General features: G+C 32.4%; 1 protein-coding gene and 1 long non-coding RNA gene across 2 annotated transcripts in view; both read left to right on the top strand.

Annotated features, from left to right (window-relative positions):
• The window catches only part of LOC139519789 (galanin receptor type 1-like), a 145,013-nt gene that overhangs the window by 71,548 nt on the left and 46,260 nt on the right, over nt 1-27,205 (top strand). The window lies entirely within an intron of this gene.
• On the top strand, nt 2,412-8,354 carry LOC139519776 (uncharacterized). The gene is made up of 3 exons (XR_011663684.1): nt 2,412-2,605; nt 5,117-5,210; nt 6,565-8,354. It is a non-coding gene; the product is annotated as an uncharacterized lncRNA (long non-coding RNA).

Genomic DNA, 27,205 nt, shown 5'->3' on the forward strand with positions numbered 1-27,205 from the left:
TTTTCAGGAGTTTTGAAAAAAGAATATATATACAGTTTAATTTCGACTAAAGTAGTGATTCTTTTTATAGATTTGGTACCTCAGTTTCGACTCAACATTTCTTTTTGAATTGTTAGATGGCAAACTCTTTAGGAGAATATTGTATCTATTCTTTATGTAACTATGGTGATATTGGCGATAAGATTCATTATTTTATAACAAGGCCTTGTACAAATCCTTGATTATAGAATGTTTGGCAATATAAAAAGACGAAAGTAGACAAACCTTCATTAAGCAGGGTTTCACAAGTTGATCTCCAAGCGGCCCACATTGCACATTTAATAAGATCTATATTTTCAACGTTTTCAAAATGAAATAACTTGAATTGAAAATCTCCCAACGGTGAAAATTTGTTATTTCTAAACGTCTTTAATTATTATTTCGGAAAGAAAAAAATATTTAGCATATTCATATAATTTCATAATTTTTTCCAAGGAAACCTTTTTTTTGCAAAGTTTACTTCTATATGTTTTTAACCATCACCAGCGACATATTCTCTGCCATCACCAATTAGTCCTAATTATTAAAGATCAATTGACAAATTCAAATGATGATTGGTATATCGTATTAAATATGACCATCGGTCATCCGTGACTTATCCCAAATAACGGCGCATACCGATAGATAGATAGTTTATTAATTAGCGTTTCGCAATTTAAATTTCATCAAGGCGACTTAATTAAACCAGTTACTATACAAATCTTGAAAAACGATGTACATGTACTTTTAATATTTTCAAAACAAATTACGAAAACGTTTAGTGTAAAAATCACAGAATATAAATGTTTCTTTCTGCCTAAAATATATTGGCATGTTTTGGCGTTTGTAAATGACATTAACGTTTTGGAATCCTAATGCAAAAGACAGTCGATTCAAACTGAAATAACTTCTTAAAAGATGGTTTGATTTTTTCAGAGACACATGTATTATATGTCCATGTATTATATATGTCTCAATACATGTATTATATGTCTATGATTTTATCAAAACAAAAATTACAAAATTATAAAATAAGTTATCAATCGAATATAAACCCTGAACTCTCACTATTATATATACATGTCCTAAGTTACTTAATGTCCTGTGTGCAACCAGGAGATCCTGGACGGTTTTTAGACGTACCATTATTTTATACGCATATATTTAAAGCTGTTCTTAATTATATGCATACTAGGTATCAGTGGCGGATCCAGGGGGAGGGTTTCGGGGGGGGGGGGGGGGGGTTGGAACCACCCCTTTTTTGAACGATCAATGCATTTGAATGAGGACATATGGTTGGAACCACCCCCTCCCCCTTTTGTCCTGGATTGAGCCCCCCTTTTGTCCTGGGTTCAGCCCCCCTTTTCAAATTGCTGGATCCGCCACAGAGTTATATTTATATATGTGTTTATCAGACCAAATGACTTCCCAATTAGCAGAGGCGGATTTCGTTTTTTTCCAGCACCCCCTTAATCTTGGGAAACAAATGGTAGATTATATAGGGAATCACGGAAGCATGACTGGACAGTGACCCCTCTAAGGCAGTCAATGAGTCCCCACTTATGAACATTTCTGGATCAACCATTGCTTAGTTCTAGTTATCTTAGGTCCTAGTGTGAACTAAAGCCAATGGGTCTTTTTAAACACATCTTTAATAATTCATACATGTATACGTTTTCTCACGGATTTGTTCATGCAATATTGAAATTATGTTTACTCAATGCGTAATTACTGAAGTTTATATTTGCTTCTTTTCTTCTTAATTTCATATAAATTATTTTTGGATTTTTTTTCTTCGAAAAATTAGTGGTGTTGAATTAGGGAATGGACACAGATACCTTATCACATTTAACAAAAGAAATGTTGTATAATGTCATCAATCTGTATTACACGTAGACAGGATGTTCTCTAGAAAACTATACGTTATACACACCGGAGAATACACGCACTGTCGTAATGGAAAATTACTGTATGTTATAGTTACCTGTAATCAGCTTTGCAACTCCATGTCATAACAGTTCAAAAAGATTTTCTCCAAATCAAAATGGAATATTCAATCATTTTTTCTTTAAAATTTAAAACTTTAAAAAGAAGACTTTGACAAAATTATGAAATAGAAAGAATTGAACAATTTTAAAATCGTATTTTAACAAAGATTTAGATATAATTTTACAACGATCCTTAAAAAATAACCAACCAAACGTTGAATCAAACGATATGAACCTACACAGTTTTATATCAAAATACTGACACACACCAGTTTGCCATCTCAGTATGCAAGGCAAGGGTGCTTTTTAGCATTATTATTTTAAAATCTTAAGAGGTTCCCCGGCAGTTACTTGCAAATTTAACTCTAAAATGAGAAGTGTATAACGAATATATACATCCATCATGTGTGTAGATACGACAACTATATAGGGTATGTCATGAGTGCACTTTGTATGCCCTGCATGTGTGCACTCAGGAGGTCCTCCTGAGCGGTGTTTAGACGTACCGGGAAAATCTTATCTGATTCATCGGTTACACTCCCCTGTCACCAGTGATTCTTTTTTGCTGACATTCTGAAAAAGTATTGTGTAGTCCCTGTGTAAGTGTTGACTCTCAATTTGCACATGTGATTTTTTAACACTCCCTGGACTTCTGAAAAAAAAACAGTTATTCAGTTCACTGATTAAGATGGATGGTAAACGAACAGAAAGTCACAGGACATTCCGACAAAAAGTCACAGGACAAAAAGTCAGACACATGTCTGACTCAGACATAAAGTAACAAAGTTGATAGGACAAAAAGTCACAAACAATTTGTTGACAATTGTTTGAATATAAATGAAAAAAAGGTCTTGAAATATCTTCTTTTATAACATATATCCATTTTTAATTTAAAGAAATTGTTCATAATAATATAAAAAAGAAGATGTGGTATGATTGCCAATGAGACAACTGTCCACAAGAGACCAAAATGACACAGGCATTAACAACTTTAGGTCTTTACGGCCTTCAACAATGAGCCAATATAAAATAGATGTGGTATGATTGCCAATAAGACATCTGTCCACAAGAGACCAAAATGACACAGACATTAACAACTTTAGGTCTTTATGGCCTTCAACAATATGCCAATATAAAAAAGATGTGATATGATTGCCAATGAGACAACTGTCCACAAGAGACCAAAATGACACAGACATTAACAACCATACTAGGTCACCATACAGCCTTCAACAATGAGCAAAGCCCGAGGTAAAGCCCATACTGCATAGTCAGCTGTAAAAGGCAATCATACCATATTTAATTATGAAATTTTTACAAAGTCTATTTTTATATGCCATGTCCTTTGTAACAGTTGTATCATTCCATCAGGTCCTTAGTGCACATTTTTGTTCTTAGTGCACTAAGGATGTCCTTTGCGGTATTACTACGGACCCCATATATTTGAAGCTGTTCAAAATACTGTGCATTATAGGTACGTGTATCAGATTGAACAACAATTGTCATATATATAAAAGAATAAGTTATCTGGTATGAAATATGTCCACTGGAACGACCGTGCAAGTGCTATATATATATTATAGCCAGTCAAGGTCGTTAAAAACTTCCATTTGTTGTTGTCCACTGAAAATAAGCTCTTGAAAATATTATGGATGAAATAGCAAGTAAAGGATGAAATTAAATTGGATGAAATGTGTCAATTTTTTTGGTAAAGTAGTATGTCAGAAGTTGTCAAACTTAATTATAGACCCTTCAGGGGCGGATCCAGCCATTCTAAAAAGGGAGTTCCTAACCCAGGACAAAAAAAGGGGGGGGGGGGGTTAATTACATGTCCCCATTCAAATGCATTGATAGTCCAAAAAAGGGGGGTCTTTGACACATTCCCCATTTCCATTCTCAATTTTATCATGTAGTCGTCGTAGTCCAAAGACACTTGGTTTTCACATAATTACTTTAAGTATAAGTTAACAGAAATCTATGAAACTCAAACACAGGGTTTGTGACCAGAGTTTAGGAATTACATGAATTAGGGGCGAAAAGGGGCCAATATTAAACTTTGTTTGATTTTATAGAAAATTCAATTATTGGGGTACTTTGATATATATATATATATTCCAAATCTAACTGTGTATTTAGATTCCTTGTTTTTTGGTCCTGTTTAAATTGGTCTATCTTAAGGTTCAAAGGGTCCAAAATTAAACTTATTTTGATTTAAATAATATTTATATTCTTGGTGTTCTTTAATATGCTGAATCTGAATATTTACTTAGATTTTTAGTATGGGCCCAAATTTCAAGTTGGTCCAAATTGGGGTCCAATATTTTACTTTGTTTGATTTCCAACAAATTGAATATATGTGGTTCGGTGATATGCCGAATCTAACCATTCATTTAGATTTTTGATATTCTGGCCCGTTATCAAATTGGTCCACATTGAGATCTAAAGGGTCCAAAATTGAACTTTATTTGATTTCATCAAAAAATGAATTATTTGGGTTCTTTGATCATGTTGATATGCTGCATCTAACCATGTATTAAGATTTTGAATATTGGAACATTTTACAGGTTAATTGTCAATTTAATTTTTTTAAGTACTTGGACCACATTCATTCAATGTCAGAAACCTATGCTGCATCAACTATTGAATCACAATCCAAATTTAAAATTCAGAGTTGTATCCAGCTTGAATGTTGTGCCCATACTTGTCCCAACTGTTCAGGGTTTAAAGTGTACGTTTGTATCAAGCTGAGCCATGCATAGCATTCTTATTGGTTATTTATATATTAATTTGAAATTTTGACGAGTGAGACACATACAGATTATACTGTAAACAATATTTCAGAGTTTAACGTAGTCAAGCAAAACAAATCATAGAAGAATAGTTGAATCATGTTTTTGTTGTCCAATGAAAAATTAGTACGAACAAGAAGAAGAAGTATGGGAATGTTTGTTTTTTAAACTATTGACCAGGGTGAAAGTCTTTGAAAGTCATGACTGACAAAAAGTTTGTGAAATGAAATAGCACAAATATTCCATTCAAATTAAATATTATTGTATATAAAGAAAATACTGATTTTTAATAATAGTTTTTACCCATTTCATGTTTTATAGGACAAGAAATATAGAAAAATAATGAAAAATATAAACAGTTTCAATAGAAATGAGCGACAAAACAAGATAAACAGAATACAACAAGGCCTAAATGGTAAGACCACTTCTATATATTCTGTAAATTCAGAAATTATTGCATTTATTATTGTGATTTTTTAGGGAAATGACAACTCATTGTGATTACAAAAAAAATCTGCATCAATTATATATACATGATATATATATGTTTCTGTTATCAACATATGATTTTTTATTTTTGCGATACTCACCCAGTCACATTACTCGCATTACTAAAAACCTCTGGATGATTTCTGAATTACAGTAATAAACATGATAAAAGTAATTGCCTTTGAATGATGACTCTTATAAAAATAAGAAGATGTGGTATGGTAAATGAGTGACTTATCCACAAGAGTTAAAAAAAAGTGGATGCAAGAAATTAAAGGCCAATGATGGACTGGCCTTCAATAATGAGACAACACTTCCTTTATAGTTCAGCCAATAAAGATCCCAACATGAAAAGATTTAAACAATCCAATTTAGTCAACATGTTCAAAAACAATAACAATTAATAAAAAAAAATCATGTCTGTGAGCACTCAACCTCTTACCTGACCATAATATAGGACAGTGGTTCAAATAACACAACATATGAACATTCTATAACAACTTTTGCAAGTGGCTAAACTTTAAATATCACTGCAAGGCACTAAACAACGAATATTAAATCTTGGACACAAAGCACTGAAATAAGAGAACTCATATAAAGCATGACAAGTAAGAATATCAAATGAAAGTTTCTCAAATGTTAAAGTCATATGAAACGAGTGAGTGAAGAAAAATAAAGTTTGTCCAATTTTTGAACCAATGCATGTATACATCATAAACTTCATTCACAAGTATATCATATAAATCGTCAATTTTTTTTTCTCTCTATTTGTTATGATTTAACAAATAATGCTGCTCATTAAATGCCGTGTTTTGAAGCTGAGTTTTACCGATTGTCACCTTATAGTAAACAAATCACAAAAAGCATGGGTATTGAGCACGTGTTTAACATGTATAATCAGCTATTTGTTTATTTCAATGACAGATCCTTGCATATTTTGTGGTCACCGGATTTTTATGAGGAGGGTTACGCTCGGGTCACTATGCATATGGAAAATATATATCGGCGAATTGCTTCCTGGAAGCAAGCAATTATAAATAAGTAAACTTCTTCTAAATGTGGACAAATTAAAGAATTTTCCTTAGAAAAAAGTATATGTACTTAAGTTGTATTATGAAAACTATCCATTTAGTTATAAAAAACATATGCATATTTTTTTTTAATTTGAGGTTTCTTATGACTTTAATTAAAACATGATAAAATAAACTTATTTATATTTCTGTTTTTTTATGCATTTATCATGTTTTTAACTTTATTTTTTTTATTTTGTGTATTTATAGGTCAAATATCTTGGTTTTTATGATCTTAGTCAGGTCCTGCAAGTCTTTACTGAAGAGGAAACTTATTTGTTAATACTTTTCTACATAATGTGCTAATTGGATTAATTAAATTAACTCAATTGTGTGTTTTTCTGGAAAAAGAAATAGAAAAAATTCTACAAAATTGCTATAAACAAAATGGAGTACTATCAAAGATGGACAAGAACAAAATGGTGTAAAATGTAACAACCTACATATTCACTGATGGTTTATGGAGAAATTAAGAAAAAAAATAGTATCTTTGTCATGTTTGTTGTTGAAATAAACACATGCGTTATCCATTCATGTACATAATATTATGTACATGGCTCTCCATCATATCAAATATACAGAGAAGATGTTTGAAGAACAAGTTGCCAAAATTTATTCAACCAATTAAAGGAAGATGTCTTGTGGATGAAATTATTTATGCACTGAACTGTAATGTAGGGGTTAGAATAATTATACACAGCAGCTGAAACAGAAGACAAGTTAATTTGACATGAAAAGTGTTTATTTTATTTAATATGCAAATATAAGCACAATATTAATAACATCACAAATAGTATGATATTCAGTGTTTTGCTTATAATGGTATTATCTTAAACATGTTAAACAGTCAGCCTTTTGTTTTTGTATGTTTAATACTCACCATGAAAAATTGTATTAAAGTTTATATTATCTTTTGTATCAATAATTCAGTCTAGGAGAAAATATATTTATACTGTTTGTACTGTTATGAAATTTCCATAGAGGAAAAACATTTCCTTAAGGGAAATTTGATGTTCAGAAATTTCCTTTAATAGAGGAAATTTGAAGAACAATGATTTCCTTAGAGGAAATTTCCTCAAAGGAAAATTTGAAGCGGCAAATTTCCTCAAAAGAAAAAGAATTTCCTCAAAGGAAATAATTATGCAGCAAATTCCCTAAGGGAAATCTTTTTCCCTTGAGGAAAACTCTTTTTCCTCTAAGGAAATTGTTGAAAAAAGGGGCATAACTTTTTTAACAGTGGTGCTAGAGCCAAACATTTTTAGGACAAATATCGGAGAACCAATACCAATCAAGTTATCAACTTCATTTTGACTTAACTCGAAAAATTAAGATGACAACTTTTGCACTCAGCGGAATTGCAAACTTGTCCCGGATACTGTTAATATTCTTATACAAGACCTGTTTATTGTCTCTTGCCTATGACCTTAGATATATATTATTAATGCTGTATGTTTATGCTTATGACCTTAGATATATTATTGCTGTATGTTTATGCTTATGAAATTAGATATATTATTGCTGCATGTTAATGCTTATGACCTTAGATATATCATTGCTGCATGTTAATGCTTATGACCTTAGATACATTATTGCTGTATGTTAATGCTTATGACCTTAGATACATTATTGTTGTATGTTGATTGTCACTTGCTTATGTCCTTAGCTATATTATTGCTGCATCTTTATGCTTATGACCTTAGATATACTATTGCTGTCTGTTGATTGTCTTCATGGTCTTTTGCTTATGACCTTAGATATACAATGTATAATATTGCTGCATGTTTATGCTTATGACCTTAGATATACTATTGCTGCATGTTTATTGTCACTTGCTTATGACCTTATATATACTATTTATGTTATTTGTGCAGGTTTATTGACACTTGCTTAAGTTATTTTATTGCTGTTAGTTTAATTTTCTGTTTTTGTTTCATACATTTTTACTTGATGGTGTTATCTCAGTGAAAGATGAAATATTAAAACACAAGTGCCTTATTTGTTATACCAATTGTAATGTTTTTTCTTTTTGAAAATGATATTCTCAAATGTACATAACTTAAATTAAGAAGTGTTGAAATTAAGTAAGGATATGGTATGTGATTGCCAATGAGACAACTAAAAACCAGAGATAAAGGTATTTTCAGTCAGTGACTGAACAGCCGTCAACAATGAGCAAGACCTATCAACATTTTAATGTCTGCATGAAAAAAACACAAAAACATTCAAATGGATAAACATAAGACACTGTGTGAAAGCTAGATATGCAAAACTATATACTGAAAATTAAGAAATTATTGCTAGCAATTGTAAGTGCGATTTTTCTCAATTTCATCATTTTTTTGTTTGCAAAATTTAGAATAATCCTGTTTAGTTCATAAAAAAATTAAATATGCAAGTGTATATTATTGTGATCATAACCCTGTCACTATTTTCACACTAATAAAAACAGCAATAATTTCTGTATTTATAGTAGTTAAATTTTTGAAACTCAATTTGCACTATGACACATAGAATTTACTTTCAATTAAGCATGCTAAGACAAAAATCGTAGAACACACAATTATACATTTCTACAATTAAGATACAAAGAAATATTTGTACCCATAATAACTAAGTCCGTTTTGTGAAATTGCTTCACTCATGCAATGAGAGGATTTTTTTATGTTTTCTTTTTAGTTATATCACTTCCCATGTGAAAAATTATTTTTCCCATGGGAAAACATATTGTTCCCATGGGAAAAAATATTGTTCCCATGGGAAAAAATATTGTTCCCATGGGAAAAAATATTGTTCCCATGGGAAAAGTATTTTCCCATGGGAAGAAAAGGAGTTCCCATGGGAAGAAAAATTCCCTTGGGAAATTTAAAGTTTCCCATGGGAAATTTAGAACTTCCCATGGGAACAAACAATTTACTTATGTTCCCATGGGAACTTTAGAGTTCCTATGGGAACTCTAAACTTCCCATGGGAAAAGTAATTTTTCCCATGGGAACTTTCAATGTTCCCATGGGAAATTCTAATATTCCCATGGGAATTATCAAATTTCCCATGGGAAATGTACTTTTAATCAGCTGCAGTGACAAGAGTGACAACAGTGACAAGTTGGGACATATGGCATTTTTTTAATTTTTCAATAATCTATCACTGGGCAATTTTTTTTTTTGATATCTTGTAAACCGACAAAGTCAGATTTGCCGGTACCGGAATGGCAAATTTGTCCCGCACAGTGTTAAAGACTGAATGAACCATTCTGTTAAATAATGGAACAAACCGTTTTTCAAAATATTAAATAGTTTTGACAAAAATCATATTTTAGTGGTTACAATAAATGAAATATGTTACGCGGGACAACCTAAAAATCGCCGTTTTTTTAAAATGAATCTTGTCGCATGCAGCATAAAACATAGTTTCAACATTTTTTTGTTTTCGTTTTTATTTTAAAATCGTTATTTTTTTTTAAATACGTACAATAGCAATGCATATGATATCACAAAACTATATATTTTGGACTTGCATCTTGCCAACTACACCGAATTTCCAATGAGGTACGAACATCGCGCGTAACGTCTTAACATTTTAGATTCGAACGTCACTGGTGAGTCTTTTGAAGACGAAACGCGCGTCTGGCACAGATATAAAATTTCAATCCTGGTATCTATGATGAGTTTGTTTACAACCACTGGGTCGTTGCCACTGCTGGTCGAGTTTTAATTCCCTGATAGTACCACAACAAGCCCAGTAGTCAGCACTTCTGGGTTGATTTGAGTTATCATTGATATGTTCATAATTATAAATTACCTGTAAACACATTTTGAATCTTTGAAATACTAAGGCTTTTCTACCTCAGGAATAGATTACCTGAGCTGTTTTTAGAAAAAAAACTTTAAGAATTGTTGGTTCTCAATGCTCGTCAACTTTGTACTTTATTTGGCCTTGTTAACATTTTTAGATTCGATCGTCAATGATGAGTCTTTTGAAGAAGAAACGCGCGTCTGGTGTAAATATAAATTTTCAATCCTGGTGTCTATGATGAGTTTATTTATAACCACTGGGTCAATGCCACTGCTGGTGGAGTTTTAATTTCCCCAGGGTATCACCATCCCAGTAGTCAGCACTTTTGTGTTGATTTGAGATATCATAGATATGGTCATAATTATAAATTACCTGTTAACTAAGCTTTGAATTTTTGAAATACTAAGGCTTTTCTACCTCAGGAATAGATCACCTAAGCTGTATTAAGCAAAACGTTTAGGAAGTTTTGGTTCCCAATGCTCGTCAACTTCGTACTTTATTTGGCCTTGTTAACATTTTTAGATTCGAGCGTCACTGATTAGTCTTTTGAAGACGAAATGCGCGTCTGGCGTAATATAAAATTCCAATCTAGGTATCTATGATGAGTTTTATTAGTCATTTTATGACCTACAGTTGATTGACTATGTCGTATGGGGTGTTTTTTTTCGTTAAAGGCGGTAACGGTGACCCTTAGATCGAAGTCAAATGGTTTCTGGTGAATAGTTTTTCTTATTTGTAATCATACATTTGGAGAATAAAACCCGAATGGAATAGCAAATTGGGTAAGTACAGGGGCGGATCCAGCCATTTTAAAAAGGGGGGTTCCCAATCCAGGACAAAGGGGGGGTTCCAACTATATGTCCCCATTCAAATGCATTGATCGTCCAAAAGAAGGGGGGTTTCAACCCCCGGAACCCTCCCCTGAAGTTCTATGAAACCTGTTGTGATATTGCTTTGATGCTTGAGAAGGTAACGTGCTACATGTACGCAGTCGATAAACGTTTGATTTAGTGGGGAAAACCAAATGATTTTTAAAAAATGTTGAAATGTGTCGTAATATCAGGTGCTATCAAGAATCATATTACATAGAAATCTAGTAAGATACTATATATATTGACTTATGATTAAGGACAAAGCCGTAAGCATGCAGAGTGTTGTTTGCACTTTAATGAAAGTCATTGTAACAAACATTATGTAATTCACATAAAAAAACATTGCATATTAATGCTCTGAAAGAGTAGTTTTGAATCATCATTTTAATCTACAGCTGCTTTAAGTTATAATCCCTTTTCTACAGTAACTTCTCAGTTATTTGTCTTTAATCAGAGTACTTCTCTGTGACATGCAGTAATTTCAAATTCAATTTCTATTGAAGATTGTGATTGAAAAAATATCAAAGATAACGGGCTTGTAATTTTGTTCGACAGACGCGCGTTTCGTCTGCAAAAAACCCATCGTTGACAATCAAATCAAATAGTTAAAAGGTAAGTACGATGCCACTGCTAGTAGACGTTTCGTCCCCGAGGGTATCACTAGCCCAGTAGTCAACACAATATCAATAATGTGGTCATTTTTATAAAATTCCTGTTAACAAAACTTTGAATTTTTCGAAAGACTAAGGGTTTTCTTTTTCCAGGCATAGATTACCTTAGCTGTGTTTGGCACAACTTTTTGGAATTTTGGCTCCTCAATGCTCTTCAACTTTGTACTTGTTTGGCTTTATAAATATTTTGATATGAGCGTCACTGATGAGTCTTATGTAGACGAAACGCGCGTCTGGCGTATTAAATTATACCTGGTACTTTTGATACTATTAACACCACTGTGTCGATGCCACTGCTGGTGGACGTGTCGTCCCCGAGGGTATCAACAGCCCAGTAGTCAACACTCCGGTGTTGACATGAATATCAATAATGTGGTCATTTTTATAAATTTCCTGTTAACAAACTTTGAATTTTTCAAAAAACTAAGGATTTTCTTATCCAAGGCATAGATTACCTTGGCCGTGTTTGGCATATTTTTTTGGAAGTTTGGATCCCCAATGCTCTTCAACTTTGTACTTGTTTGGCTTTATAAATATTTTGATATAAGCGTCACTGATGAGTCCTATGAAGACGAAACGCGCGTCTGGCGTATTAAATTATGACCCTAGTACTTTTGATATTATTTTTACCACTTGGTCGATGCCACTGCTGGTGGACGTTTCGTCCCCGAGGGTATCAACAGCCCAGTAGTCAACACTCCGGTGTTGACATGAATATCAATAATGTGGTCATTTTTATAAAATTTCCTGTTAACAAAACTTTGAATTTTTCGAAAAACTAAGGATTTTCTTATCCCATGCATACATTAATTTAGCCGTGTTTGGCACAACTTTTTGGAATTTTGGGTCCTTTATGCTCTTCAACTTTGTACTTGTTTGGCTTTATAAATATTTTGATATGAGCGTCACTGATGAGTCGGATGAAGACGAAACGCGCGTCTGGCGTATTAAATTATAATCCTTGTACTTTTGTACTATTGACTGTCCTCTTACGACGATTACATTTTACTTCCTTCTTTATTTTATCAAACAGAATTTGAGGCCTTTGCTTTGACGTCAATACGATTAGGTGTGTCAGATGAAGCTTCATAATAAGTGCTTCCGTTTCATACGACGTTTAATTAATTCTTCCTTACTTACTCTAAAGATATACCCTTTGGCGAAATGTATGTTCCAGATTTATTCCGAAGAAGTCATAGCAATGATGATTTATTTCTTGGCTGTGTAATTTGAAGTGTTTATTGCTCTTTAAGTTAAGTAAAACTAAACTCGTGAGAGATAATTTGATCTATGTGGAAGTTTAATGTACGGGTTCCTGTGAAAAGTTGTACAAAACATTTTTCAATATTTTAATTTTATTTAAAGATCATATGCTGTATCAGTGAGTTTACAATTGAACGTATAATTATCAAACAATGTGGCTGACTATGACATTAACATCTTTCAGGAAAGGGGAATAGCATATTAAAACCTATGTGTAGTCCTGTTGACGCATTCCGTAAACACTAGAAAGTTCATACAATGATCGCATATTTTTTCATTATAAGGTCCATAGTTTTGTACCCATTTACAACTATAAACTTTGAGTGTTCGAGTTAATCGCTTAAGATTTTCTAGTTCTGATTAAGATAATTAACAGTAAACAAATCTATGGTATTCTCCTAGAAACCAATGGGAGGTAACTGTAGTCTTGAAGTATCCAATAATGGTATTCAAATTTGAAAATAAGTCACTTGTGAAAACACTAAACAAATCTCACGCCCTATATCGAGTCAAAAGTTGAGACTTACACAGTCACCTTGTTTTACATCAACGTAGATGATCTTATATTCATGATAAGTTGAATAACCTTTGTCGTAAAATGTCAAAAAAATCACGGTTTATTTCATCTAGCAAAGAACTTAAATCCACCCACAACCAATAACTTGTTTATTAGATTTGAAATTATATGAAACAACCGACGTATTATACATTTGACGTCAGCTAGGAGAAATAACAGCTGACAAGTTGATTCTAAAGCGTACTTCTTTGCCGTCTGTAATAACATTAACGGTAACAATTTTCCTGCACCAGATGCGCATTTCGACAATACATGTCTCTTCAGTGATGTTCGTGGCCAAAATATTTGAAATCCAAAGCTTATATAAAAGATGAAGAGCAAAATCATCTCTAAACTCGTTTTTATATTTTTTTACTGCGGTATTTTCCTAAGTCTTGTAGCTTATCTAAAACATCTGTCCCGTTTGATACCATTCATCATATAACCTTGGCGTTTGTTTCCGGTAGAAAGTGATTGTTGTTGTAGCTCTAATCTAATTCCTTTTGTTGTGTTCGATTCAAACTATTTATTGCTGCAATCAAGATAATTTTTTGTGTATGGTATTATAATGTTTAAATGAATTGATTGCTGTTGTTTATCTACTTGTCAAAGTAATATCTCTTTTTTTCTACAAATATTCCAATGAAAACATCTATTGAATATCAGCAGTCTTATATAGTTCCAAATTGGTTTTCTAAGTATAATAAAAGAAGATGTGGTATAATTGCCAAGGTGACAACTCTCCACAAGAGACAAAATGACACAGACACTATCCACTATAGGTCACCGTACGGCCATCAACAATGATCAAAGCCCATACTGCTAGTCAGTTATAAAAGACCCCGAAATCACAAATGTAAAATAATTCAAACGAGAAAATAATGCATGCCATACCGTTAAAAATATCCAACACGCATCAACGTCTTATCAACTGAATACTAATAAAAAAAAGAAGATGTGGTATGATTGCCAATGAGACAAATAAGAGAAAACATTACACAGAAATTGTCAACTTAAGGTCGCCGTACGGCCTTCAACAATGAGCTTAGCCAATATCGCATAGTCGGCTATTGTAAAAGACCCCGCAATGAAAACATAAAACAATTCAAACGAGATAACTAACAGCCTAATTTATGTATAAAAAAATGAGCGAAAACAAATATGTAACACATAAACAACCGACAAATTTAACCACTAAATTACAGACTCCTGACTTGGGACAGGCACATACATGCATAATGTGGAAGGGTTAAACATGTAAGCGTCGATCACAACCATCCCCTATCCTGGGACAGTGGTATAACAGTACAACATAAGGACGAACTATAAAAAAACTATAGAAAAAGGCTTAACTCATCAGATGGATACAAATACAAATACTACACAGAGTGGACGTGGTGGGGTTCTTGTATATCCCAACAACAAAAACATAAGTACAATTACTGACAGCTAGTGCAAAGCCACTAACAACAAATAAAAAAAAATGCATGAACACTTGTTTATTCTTTCTCATATTTTCATCACGTATTTTTCCGAAACTACGAATCAAAGAGTCAATTAGAGACAACAAGCTTTACATGAGTATTATTTACCGTGTGATACATTTTTAAAACAACCGCTTATCAACGTTACTGTTTACAGAATACTTTAAAGTTTGAATCAGTGAGCACCATTTCTTAGTCCCATCTTGCTATTCTAGACTCCAGTCATACACTGTGTGTTATTTTAAAGCAAATAGATATTCAACACAAGACTACATTGGCTAGAGGTATAGGGGGAGGGTTGAGATCTCATAAACATGTTTAACCCCGCCGCAATTTTGCGCCTGTCCCAAGTCAGGAGCCTCTGGCCTTTGTTAGTCTTGTATGATTTTAAATTTTAGTTTCTTGTGTATAATTCGGAGTTTAGTATGACGTCCATTATCACTGTACTATTATGCATATTTTAGGGGCCAGCTGAAGGACACCTACGGGTGCGGGAATTCTCGCTACATTGAAGACCCATTGGTTGCCTTCGGCTGTTGTTTGCTCTATGGTCGGGTGGTTGTCGCTTTGACATATTCACCATTTCCTTTCTCAATTTTATTGAAAAGAAACCACTTTTCAATTTCTCGTTGGTAGTCCTAAATTTCCACCCTTCGTCCTGGTCGATATCTACCTAGCATAATATACATTTGTACATCATAAAAAAGCATAACATAACTGGGTGTGAAAAAACCAACAATCAATATGTTTTGACATTGCAAACTGGCTTTGAACTACATTGTAGCCCTCAGTAAGTGCAAGTACTCTTATATTATGTCTTTTCGATCTGATTGTTCTGACCCTTTTCATCTGATTTTCAAAAAATCCTTTGTGGTGAACTGTTACACCACTGTTTCGGGTAAGGGGTTGGTTGAGCACTAGCAAGCATGGGTAGCTCCGCCATATTAATTATATATAGATGATTGCTGTTGGTCATATTTATTTTTTACGAATTGTTTTGTTATTAAGATCTGTTGTTTAAATACCCTACACATGCGTAAAGTTGCGTCATTTAAGTTGACAATAAAAAAAATAATCCAAAGAGCACAGACAAATAAGGTTAAAGAATGAAAACGCGCGTCTGGCGTATTTAATTATTAGCCTGGTACAGTATTTACTATTTACACAACTGGGTGGATGCCACTGCTGGTGGACGTTTCGTCCCCGAGGGAATCACTAGCTCAGTAGTCAGCACTTCGTTGTTGACATGAATATCAATTAAAAGGTCATTTTATAAATTTCCTGTTTACAAAAGTATGAATATTTCGAAATACAAAATATTTTGTTATCCCAGGAATAGATTACCATGGCCGTATTTGGCACAGCTTTTTGGAATGTTGGGTCCTCAATGCTCTTCAACCTTGTACCTGTTAAGCTTTATAACTATTTTGATCTTAGCGTCACTGATGAGTCTTATGTAGACAAAACGCGCGTCTGGCGTATTAATTTATAAGCCTGGTACCTTTGATAACTATTGTTGACATTTTCTATTTTTTTTTCTTCTCAAAATCATGACATTTTTTGCAGTTATATATATTATGCACTAATTGTCTTCAGTTTCGTTTGATAATGACGACACATTTCTTGTAAAACGTTATTTATTTACGTATTTGTGCACAATGTTCATTTTTGATAATCTTTAATTCAGACATACATTACGTCATCATAGAACTGTTAATCATCGATGTTCGTTTCACATTTATTTGTAAAAACAGTTGCAGACAATTGAAGTATGTTCCTACCCGTGTGCCTTTACATTCATATATTATTCATGGGTTATACATGTGAGATGCACGATTAAACAGACCAACTGCGTATTTTCTCTTACATCTTTTCACGTCTCTCATACCCTAGTTCATGTAGTTATAGTGATTGTAACTTGTTATATTTCCCCCTTTGTAATCACGACTCTTCTGATCGTTTATCGAAGTTAATCATGTAGGTTGACCAGCATAACAAAGGCGTCAAATTCCAATGAAGTTGTGCATATACTGTAAAGTTTGACACATTTTGTGTTGAACATAGAACGACGCTTTAATTATTTCATTATCTGCGAAAAAAAAAGCCCGAGACCATGCGGCTGATTGTCTTTATTGACATTCACTCAATTATTTTTCCATAATGGCATAACGCAATGGTTTTCCCTTACTAGTACTCCTTCGATGTTTGATAGACAAACTGAAAGTAACACTTTATGAATTCCATGCATTCGAAGCGCTTTTCTTGATTTAAAGTTATCAAGGAGGCTCAAAATCGAATATTTGAAAGCCACGAATGTACAAAAACCGAAACGACTGAGGATGTTTATGACAAAAACGGATCTCACTTTGATTAAAAAAATTCTACAACATAAAATTTGTAAAAGACACTTATCCTTTCATATACAAAATATTTCGATAAATCTGAGTATATATTTGTTATAAACGTTACGAATACTTTACTCGTTATAAATCGTCTAAAAATACATTAATTGTAAATGCAAAGAAGTGATTAAAACTTTATGTTAAACTCAAAAAGCCAGAGTCTATTGATAAATTGATGATAAAAGTAATCAAAGGTACCAGGATTATAATTAAGTACGCCAGACGCGCGTTTCGTCTACATAAGACTCATCAGTGACGCTCATATCAAAATATTTATCAAGCCAAAAAAGTACGAAATTGAAGAGCATTGAGGATCCAAAATTCCAAAAAGTTGTGCCAATTACGGCTAAGGTAATCTATGTCTGAGATAAGAAAATCCTTAGTTTTTCGATAAATTCAATGTTTTGTAAACAGGAAATTGATAAATTGATGATAAAATACGGACTAACAAATGCTTACAAATAATTTCAAAACTTATAAGGTCTGCATGATTATAGCAGTGCTTATTTTTTTAGTATACATATCTCAATTGATATGATATGCCATGACATGTATTTGCCTTCATGGTTTCCTTGATATAGGGTTGCTGCGTACAAGGAAGCTATAGTATCAAGGGGTTCAAAGATTTATTTTGAATTTATTCATTCGAACGTCTTCTAGACGCCATCATGATTTGGTTGACGTTTATATATCCCTGATGACCACTGATTTGTTGTTCTACTTGTCTGAGCCATACTCCCGTCCTGCTTTTGTTTATTAATTCCTTTTCATCGAATTTTTACTTGTTACTTGAATATTAAAATTATTAGGGCAACAATAAGAACAGAACCTACTTATCCTGGAGCTTGTTGGGGTACGTGTAACATCATTTTAGTTTTATGTATGGTGTTTTATGAAAATTAATGCTGTTGGCTTTTCTTTTACAATGTGTTATCTGTTTGAATTTTACTTATAATGTCTGATTGTCTCTTCGTATCTTCTCTCTCATTTGTCTATGTTGTTTGTAGATATAGGAAGATGTGGTATGAGTGCCAATGAGACAAATCTCCATCCAAGTCACAATTCATTAAAGTAAACCATTATAGGTCCAGGTACGGTGTTGCCTTTTAAGGCTCTTGGTTTTATCACAAATTTGTGCGCAACAATATATGTGTTCACACAACAATTAAACAATGTCCACACAAAGATATAAATATGTTCACACAAGGTTATAAAAAGAAGCTGTAAAGTAGAGGTTAGTGAAGTATATTGAAACTGTAGTTTTGCGATATCATAAAATGGTTTCCATTTTATCAGATTTCTACACTGTCATAACATGATCTGTGAATACTGAAATTCAGCTGAAAGCTGAAGAATCTCTATAGAAAATGTCTGTACTTCACAAGGCCATGTAAGCAGTACAATATCCGACTGCTCGATTTGTAGTGACACTTAACGATAGGATATGTCTTCTTCCACTTAAGATAATTAGTAAAGCAAAAGTTAATGTCATTGACATATGTGTTTTTCTCAGTTCAAACCGGAGAAAAACACTTTAGTCCGTATTTGTACAGACCAATTAAGTTTTTTATACCTAAAATTAATTATTTTTCAATGGCAATGTTTTCAAGTTGTTAGTCTTACCTAAACAGGTATAATCAAAATGAATTATGCAAATTTGATTATCTTGTTGATATGCTGACGCGTTTATTATATCAGTATAAAACATTTAAAATAATTATACAGAAATAAAAACCTACAGTCTTTGCCTCCAACTTCAATGGTTTTAATTTGTCTCTTTTCCATATAACTTTGTATTAACTAACATGCAAACGTTTGGTGCCAGTGACGCATGAAAAGTGTGACACAATTGCCTCGGTGTGTTCATCGAAAACTTTAAGTATTCTATTTGGCGAAATACTAGTATTTATGAATCATGTGTGTTCATGTTACCACTGCTTTTCTTATTAAGGTCGTTAATTCCTTTTACAATGTAAAAGACAATACTGTACTTCTTTATTCATTATTATAATAGAAATTTCTTGTACAAATAGAATTACTTAATACTGTATTTCTACTGATTATTTTATGTGACATGCCGCAACTTTGACCCATTTTCCGAAGTAGGAGTTACCTCCTGTTGTGATTTTTATGTGAGTGTTATGTCGCTGGATGTCATTGATCCGTGACTTCAATTAAACTTATAAACAGTACTATATGGTCCTAGATAGAAAAAAAACAGCCTTATTTGGTACGTTGAAGCGATTAATTGGTACGGTGTTTCGAAAGCGATATGACGTAATCTGATATGAGTAAATGAAATGATTAAATTATCAGTTCATCACATATTTCTTATTATTAAATAATACGATTAAAACCGCCCTAATACTACAAAAACGGCATGGGTCATACTGGATTCATCGCTAGACCGTATTGGAAATATTGGCCCTATATTCACATCATTGCCAGTCCGTATTGGAAATATTGGCCCTATATTAACATTTGTTGTATGTAATAAAACATTCAGAACAAGTCTGTATTGAAAAAGTTGGATTATTTAATAACATCAATATTTGTACATGATAAACGGATATGTGTTTATTGCAATGATATCCATGAAGATCATAAGGTAAAAGATCAAGGTCATGATAAGGGAATTTTTTACTAGTTACATCTATTTTAAGGGTTTTATGTTTTTCAAAATCTTTATGAACTACTTTGAGTCTGTAAAAGTGTAACTTGCACTTACAGAAAGAAAAACCGTTTAGTTGATAACGAACTATTGAGTTTCAATAACCACTGTTAGTATTTTTGTATTCACAAGTTGCTGTCAGTGACTTTTGATTATAATACATGAATTACTTTGACTTAAAAGTTTGATGAACTCTCTGGCTGTTAGTAGGTTACTAGAATATCTGCGCCGTAATTAGTATTACCAAATAGGCGATAATAAGACACATGCAATGTAACTTACCTATCATGTAAACTTCTAGTAGAACTCGTTTTCGCAGTATAAGTGTGATTATTCAAAATCAATGCTTGAATTGCTATCTAATAGGGTTTTAAATGTTGCCGGGTTTTCGTATTATCTGACAATTTTGAAGTATTTCAAAAATATAAGTTAGATTTTGGTTTTTTTACGCTATCTTTCTGTGGGTTTTTTTTCCTGTTGAGTATAAATAAAACCGAACTCAATTCAAGCCATCAATAAAACATATAATAGCGATAACATCTCTCTTATCTATCTAAATGAGATATACTAGTTTATACCACAGACACAATAAAGTTTTCCATATATAGACCTTCTGAGACATAACCTTTCGATTTGATTATTCCAGGACATCCTTCAAGTTTCAGACTTTCTGTCAAAGAAATAATTATCAAGGTTACTTATATGTATATATATTTAGATGGCATCATTTCAGAATTGTTACAAAACATAAGGTACCGAATTCCGTGCACAAAACACGTGCTAATGAGATGTTTCCATAATTACATTAAATTATTCAAGAACAAGTTTTTAACTTTTAATCAAAGACATCGTTGCCAAGGTAATTACGTATAAACATTTGGGTTGCAAATTCGTGAAATATTACAAATAAACTCATCATAGATACAAGAATTAAATTTTGTTTTTACGCCAGACGCGCGTTTTGTCTACAAAAGACTCATCGATCACGCTGAAATCCAAAACAGTTAAAAAGGCAAAATAAAGTACGAAGTTGGAGAGCATTTAGGAACAAACATATGGGAACGATTTCTGTGCTAAAACACGCGTTGGTTGGGCGGTTTTTATAAGACGATCTGTCCCACTAGGCATCCGTCGTGCGTCGTTGTCGTCGTCTGTAAACGTTTACAAAAATTGTTTCCTCTGAACCTACAATATAGACCATCTTTGTTCACAATCCTCATTGAGGTATCTTTATTTCAAAAATGTGTCCGAAAACACGCCTGCCAACCCTGATGGCCGACATGGCTGAACATAGAGTATGGGGTAAAATTTAAGTTTTGTCTATAATTTTGAAAACCGTTATAAATAGAGAACACCTGACGGAGTATATATGTTCAAAAAGTTGAATTCTACCAATTGTTCCAAACGTCAAAATTGTCAGACGACTTTTGATAGAAGTTATAGTCATTTAATTGAAAATGTTTACAATTTTTCACTTTTCATTGTTGCCTATTTTCACATTTAACTATTATAATAGATAGATAGAAATTTCAATGCAAAAATGATCAGGAAGACAATAGTGGAAATCGTCTGACGACCACTTCTTTGAAATATAGCCATTTAATGAGGATATTCATCATTTTGTTTTTGTGTTTTGCATTAATACATGATAAGAATAAAAGATACTTTGAATTGAAAAATCAGCAGCAAGGCAAGATCTACTAACTGGTTATATTTTGCCGATCCAAGTAGTGTATGAATTATAACCCTTACAAGATATTTTGTTTTTACCTTCTTGTTAGTTTTTAGCAAACAGATAAAGAAAATAGAGAGAAACTAAACAGATTAAATGATCAGCAGTACAAGATCAACAAAACAGATTTTTGTCATAAATTATATTTTTGTCTTTAATATACTTGTACATCCCGTCATTGTTTTATTGTCGCATGGTAAATGTTTGTTTATATATTTCTTTGTTTTAAAGTGACTAATACGAGATTGATCACATTAACACAATGTTGACTGCTCTACCCCGATTTTGGACATTTATACCAGCCATATGTCTGTTTGTTTTGTTCATACATCGTTGTCAACGTAAGGGAATTTCATGCGACTGTCATACAACTGAGCGGTTTAGCTAGCTATAAAATCAGGTTTAATTCACCATTTTTCACAAAGGAAAATGCATATAACTTTCCTTTTTGAATATCCCTCGGAATTCAGTATTTTTGTGATTTTACTTTTTGAGACTGAAAGTGCCGACATAGATGAAAAACAATTGGCTATGATGTGCAAGACAAGTGTTTATGTGATAAGTCTTATTGAAGACGGGCGGGAAGTACACAACAAATGATTTACAAGAAATTCCAAATCCTAAATAGTTTTAAATTGAAATTGACTGTAAAATGGTTTTGACTATGGCCAACACTTTTTCCGCGATATTGTTTGTTTACTACTCCGTGTTTCATAATGCTGATTATTTTGCTGTTTTTCTACGTACTGTAATATTTGTTTTGGTTGCCTTTCTGATGTTTTCCCTCACGACGTACATAATTTCTGAAACATCTGATACCACTAATGACTTTATCAAAGTAATTGTATCAAAGGGATAAAATACCATTGATGTTAGTTCGTTGGATAAACACACTGTGCAAAATAAACTTCGTTAATTATGCATATTTAAATTCTAAATTTGATAATCGGAAATTTGAACTCTATGTATTGCATTTCGAATAGCTGAGACAATGGGTTTATTATGGCTTTTCCTACAGTTTGAATTTTATAGGTAAAATGGTAAAACTGTATGTTGGATTTCCCAGATTTTTTTGTAAACAATGAAATTATGTTTGATTATCTTGAAACAACACTAAGTCAAGGAACAAAGATAAATCCAGGTGAATCTCGTGGAAAATGAAGAAAAAGAATAGTTTATATAACAATATTTTGTTTAATAATATTATAACGCATTTGGTATTCACAAGCACAATATGAATTTAAAGGCACATGCACTGTTATCCACAAGCAATTGCAATTATTAAGGATGGAAACATTAATATATACAAGTACATAGTTTCTAATATCAATAACAATTGAGGCAATTATTCTTTTAACCAAAGTACTAAATTTAGAGTTAAACTACATTTTCATTGAAACAAAGCACTCCATGGAAAGAACACTCAATTGACATTGGGTTTAGCGCTATAAAACTAGGTTCAATCCACCATTTTCTACATTTGAAATCATACCAAGTCAGGAATATGACAGTTGTTGTCCATTTGTTTGATGTGTTTTATCATTTAGTTAGGCCATTCGATAAGGGACTTTCCGTTTTGAATTTTCTTCGGAGTTCAGTATTTTTGTGATTTTTATTTTAAAAAATTCGGATAAATGTGAGAGCATTTTATTGCGTAGTAATTTCACTGAATATAGTGAAAACAAAACACCCTTTAATATTGATGCCTAGGCTCATATAGTTACTTGGCTATGATTATTCTATTTGACTTATTAATTCACTTATCTGTAACAGTACTTTTGATATCATATTCGTTAAAAAAAATATAATTTATACACATTTTGAATTAACTAACTCTTTGAAGCTTACATTGCACTTTGATTATTATTAAATGATTTTATAGAAATAAATGTCTTAACAACTTTTTCTTATACATGATTATATTTTTCAGTCTTCTAAATGCTTTTACTACCTTTTCTTTGAATAATGTTATTTTCATGAAATTCTATATAAGAAACACTTGTACATAAATTTCAGATGAATAATTATTTTTATTCAATTTCCACACGTATGTTCACCTGTGACCTAACTAGACACCAATGATTAAAATAACATATTTTTCAAAAACAACAACTATTGTTCTCAGTCCCATAATCTCCCATGTAGGAATAGACATAATAGTAAAAATACAGAAGACACCGATTCAATGCGATCAGTTGTGACTAATGCCTTAAAGTATACTATAAACTTGCTATTGATAAAATCTAAAAAATACGGAAAACTTCACAAATCTATATTTTTATAATACTCAACATTGAACTAGAATGTTTTTGTCTGCTTAATATTAACAGACATGAACTGTTTGATTAAATCAATAGACTTTTGTAATTAATTTGTTTTAAATACGAAATTAGAATGGCTTTCAAACTGGAAAGGTCAATCCTGTTCAAATGTGATCCCTAAAAGGAAAATAAACACAATTATTTGAGTTGTAGACACTCATTAACTATACTTGCTTGTATAAGCTTTGCGTTTTAATACCATTGGGGTATATTTGAATGATATCAATAGCTTTTTTTGATATTTTTGTAAATTAATCGTGTAATAAACAATAACTTGCTCGAGGTGAATGTAATCCTTTATCTTGATATATAACAATGGCTAAAGATAGCACTAATGAAAATATTAATTGCTTTTTTCTTCGAATTCTGTTTTTAAAGTTAATATAATGGAATTAAAATCATACAAGTGAAAAGTTTAGCTAGCTATAAAAACAGGTTAAATCCACCATTTTGAACATAATGAAATGCCTGTATCCAGTCAGGAATATGAAAGTTGTTTTCCAATCGTTAAATGTGTTTGAGCTTGATTCTGGCATTTGAAAAGGGGCTTTTCGTTTTGAATTTTCCTTGGAGTTTGGTAGTTTTATAGTTTTACTTTTCATGCTAACATTACTAAGTCGTGTTGAGTTTGTCCACCGATTAGTGACATTTATGAATAAGATTGATGTATATATTTAATTAACCTTAATGTCAGTCAAACGAAATTCCACCGTCAAAACAAATGACATTTTCTGATGTGAAACTTAGAAGGATACTATTGAAAGTGTACTACAAAGAAAATACAAAAGTAAAAAACAACAACCGACAAAAACTTGAACAGTACTACATGTACATGATGATTGAATCGAGAATAAAAATACTGACATTTAAACCTTGTTCAAATGACCTATCATAAAACAACTGAGTATTTCTTTTGTTATCATTCCCGCCAGTAAAAGTAGCATTGGTTGCTCTGCATGCCGAACTTTTAATTCCAGTTGTGTTCGAAATTGTGAATTCGCATCCTGAAATCAGTTTTGGTTTGAAAACAACACAAGGAAAAACGTTTAGTTAAAGAATAATACAATATTTTAAGCTTGCTTTTCGCCAAATGCAGTTTATTGTATTTATTCAATGTTAAAAGTATCAGTAGAGTTTAAACTAGATAGGAGGCTTCTGATAAATACTAAATGATCGGCTTTAAATTAATACCAGCTGATATGTTTCTAATAAGAACTCTATGATAAGCGTTTGGAAAGTACTTAGAATCAATTATTAATAACTCTTTTAGGCAGGTTCCGCAAATTTAATCGACCAGGATTGGGGTAAAAAAAAATCAGGACCATCATTGGTAGAAAGTTGCAGTTTTTCTTTACCTGGAGAACACGTTAAGTGCTTTGCACATTTTTAATTGACATACAAAGAGCACGACACTCTCTCTGGAGAGGCGAAATATACAAAAGTGATATTCTAACTCATAAGTAGGAAATAAACTGACAACGCCAGGTCTAAAATATAAAAAAAGAAGATGTGGTATGATTGTCAATGAGACAACTCTCCACAAGAGACTATAACAAAAAGACAAACAACAGTTGACAAAATACAACACAGAACACTATAGACTGAGCAACACGAACCCTCCAATAAACTGGGGTGATCTCCCTGCCTGGTTCCCAGGAAGGGTAAGATCAAAGTATCGTCATATTTCTTTTTGTACGTATGTTCAAATCTAAACATCCCATTTATATCAAACGTTAGAAAACGCACCCTTTGTTTTCCCTCAATATTACTCGGAAATATTGTGAAATTAATCAAATCGACGAGTTTAAGACAGTGCGAGGTAAACAAGTGAATTTACGTTATCCAAATTGATCATTCTTCTTATGATAGTTATCAAAAGTACCAGGATTATAATTTTATACGCCAGACGCGCGTTTCGTCTACCTAAGACTCATCAGTGACGCTCAGATCAAAATAGTTAAAAAGCCAAATAAATACAAAGTTGAAGAGCATTGAGGATCCAAAATTCCAAAAAGTTGTGCCAAATACGGCTAAGGTAATCTACTCCTGGGGTAAGAAAATCGTTAGTTTTTCGAAAAATTCAAAGTTTTGTAAACAGAAAATTTATAAAAATGACCATATAATTGATATTCATGTCAACACCGAAGTGCTTTTTTTTTTGATTTTACAAACAGTATACACCAAATTCCCATTACATATCTTTTTCATTATTCCAACTAATAACATTAACCCAATGTTTAGAGTGAAAACGGATTTGAAATGGTTTCAAAGTGGCTTCAATCATTATTCAATGTGATTCCGAAATTCTATATGTGCCTGTCCGAAGTCCGAAGTCTGTAATTGAGTGCTTGTTATATGTTGCTGTTGATCTTACGCGATATTTATTTATAGTTTCATACAGTTCTTGCATTGATCTGTTGCACCACTGTTCCAGGATGAGAGGGGTTTGGACGCCCACTAACACGTTTAACCCAGTCACATTATGTGTGTATGTGCGGTCCCATGTTCGGAGCATGAAATTACGTGGTTGTCATTGTATCTATGTTACATACTTATTTTCCTGCATGATTTTGTACATTAATAAGGTTGTTAGTTTTCTTGTTTGATTTGTTTGGCTTGTCATTGCGGAGTCTTTTATTGCTGACTATCTGGCATTTGCTCATGGTTGAAAGCCGTAATCTGACTTATAGTTATTAATTTCTGTGTCATCTGGTCTCTTGTGAAGATTTGTCTCTATGGCAATCATATCATATAAATTAAATATTTTTATACTCATTCGCTATATTTGTTTGTATAAGCTTCGCTTTTAATACCATTGTGGTATTTCTTTATGATTCTCAATAAAGTTTTATGATATTTTTGCAGAGTATATGGTGTAATAAAACATTTACTTGCTCTAGATGATTATAATTCCTTACCGTGATTGATAACAATGGCAAAAGATAGCACTTATGGAAATATTAATTGTTTTTTTCTTCGATTCTGTTTTTAGAGTTGATATCATCGAGATTATCATTGCGCTAAATGGGTCAAACCCAGATAGAATGAAATGTGGCAGATGTTTTAAAAACTGAATCTCTTTTTCCA

Source organism: Mytilus edulis, chromosome 4 (assembly GCF_963676685.1).
Source record: "Mytilus edulis chromosome 4, xbMytEdul2.2, whole genome shotgun sequence".
Lineage (NCBI taxonomy): Eukaryota > Metazoa > Mollusca > Bivalvia > Mytilida > Mytilidae > Mytilus > Mytilus edulis.